This window comes from Octopus sinensis, linkage group LG3 (genome assembly GCF_006345805.1).
Source record: "Octopus sinensis linkage group LG3, ASM634580v1, whole genome shotgun sequence".
Classification (NCBI taxonomy): Eukaryota; Metazoa; Mollusca; class Cephalopoda; order Octopoda; family Octopodidae; genus Octopus; species Octopus sinensis.
The window spans coordinates 150156056-150158026 of record NC_042999.1 but is presented as its reverse complement, the minus strand read 5'-3'; the positions used below and the strand labels follow the sequence as shown (position 1 = coordinate 150158026).

Below are 1971 nucleotides of genomic sequence, written 5' to 3'. Positions count from 1 at the left end.
ATGTTTCTGCCAGCTCGCCGCCATACCAAAGTTGACAGAGAAGCACGATGTAGTTCTAGGACCATTCAGATCTTATCCATGCATACCCTTAACATAGTTTTCAGGGAGATTCAGCATGCGACAGAATGTGACAAGACTGGCCCTTTGAAATACAAGTTCTACTCATTTTTGACAGCTGAGTAGACTGGAGCAAGTTGAAATAAAGTGTCTTGCTCAAGAACACAGCATGCTACCAAGAATTGAACACGCAACCATACAATTGTGAGCCAAACACGCTAACCATTAAGCCACATGACTTCACAGATGAGGGGTTAAAGTATGAGAGAAGGAGCCAAATGGTTACTCTGATTTTAGAAGACAGGATAGGAGATGGTTGGCTGAGGTGGGGAGGAGATAAAATAGTGATGATAAGGTGTCTGTGTGTACCCTCAAAGTATGAGTGAGTGGAAGTGAGTGGGAGTCTTAGAAACTGAGTGAGTGTGGAGGCTACAAGAGGGTACAGGAGAGTGAGAGATGGGGAATGGGGTGAGGCAGCAAATATAATGAATGAAGGACAAGTGTCATGAGAGGAGAAAGAGAAGAGGGAGGACCAATGATTAAGAGGGTGAAGAGTAGCTGTATAGTAATGATGATATAGTGAATGTGAGAAAGCTGTGTGTGTGTCTGTGTGTGTGAAAGAGACAGGCAGACAGAGACAGAGACTGACAGACAGACAGAGATGATGACCAACGATGATAATGACAATGAAGATAATGTCAACGATAATGCTGCTGCTCACGATGACAACAATAATGATGATGAGGATGATGAAGGGAATGGTATCAAAAGGGTTGGTATTTATCTGAAAAAGCATGTTGAGAGGAGCTCAGCCTGGCCAGAGTTCACTCGTCTTCCTGCAGTGGACTGAGGACCAAAAACAAGTAGAACAGAATGGTTCAACTGGTAATGGAACTTGAGTTGTATTCTTACTTTTTTTTAACCTAACCACAACTCAACAGTATTGACACATGCCCAAGATGACCAGATGTATGAAAAAATCTAATTATCTATTTGAATATACATGTTATCTTTGCAGTCTTCAAAGTAATCTATATGATGTAAGAACATTCATTTTATACAGTTTAGTGAGAGAGTGTCAGACAGAGAGAGAGTCAGGAAGAGAGAGAGTCAGAAAGAGAGAGAGTCAGAAAGAGAGAGAGTCCAAAAGAGAGAGAGAGTCAGAAAGAGAGAGAGTCCAAAAGAGAGAGAGTAAGAGAGGATGTATGAAAGAATGTCTAATTTGTCATGCAATATAGAAACAGTACTATACTACACTGAGATAATCTCTGGTTTCATGTAAAAAAAAAATATGCGACATTTGGCTCCAACTGGGTGTCAAGGAAAATGTTGTTACCAAAAGGAAATGATTTGATTGGCTGAAAATGATTGTCTCAACCACATACAAGCAGACAGTGTCCGGTGAAATTTGATAGTCTATCTTGAGCTGAAAACCTGAAAAGAAAAATATTTGATTTTTTTTTTATATATATAAAAACTGACCAGTAACTGATTGAATGAAACCAGTGTCAAGAGGTGTCTTGAAAGTTAGTGTGTACGTGACACAAGACGTAGTGAAGTGCTAATAACAGTTGATTATCATGTTACTGCTATTGATCCATTTGGTCTCTAGCAGTTGACAGTGCGCCAACTGACCAGCTGAAGGTTCCTATCTCACATCACCATTGTTGCATTGTGCTCCTGGCAAAGACACTGAACTTCTGTGCCTACAGTAGAAAAGATTATTAATATAGCCCCTTTTAATTATTAATTATTAATTCCGCCAAGGTCGACTTTGCCTTTCATCCTTTCGGGGTCTATAAATAAAGTACCATTTACGCACTTGGGTTGATGTAATCGACTTAATCCCTTCGTCTGTCCTTGTTTGTCCTCTCTATGTTTAGCCCCCTTGTGGGCTATAAACAAATATATTAA

The 1971-nt window shown here is 39.9% G+C and overlaps 1 long non-coding RNA gene across 1 annotated transcript in view; it reads left to right on the top strand.

Moving 5' to 3' along the window:
* Positions 1 to 1288: 1288 nt before the first annotated feature.
* LOC118762821 overlaps positions 1289 to 1971 on the top strand; it is a 5878-nt gene continuing 5195 nt past the window's right edge. Inside the window, exon 1 of the long non-coding RNA XR_004998570.1 lies at positions 1289 to 1300. This is a non-coding gene — a long non-coding RNA (uncharacterized LOC118762821). The remainder of the gene's footprint in view (positions 1301 to 1971) is intronic.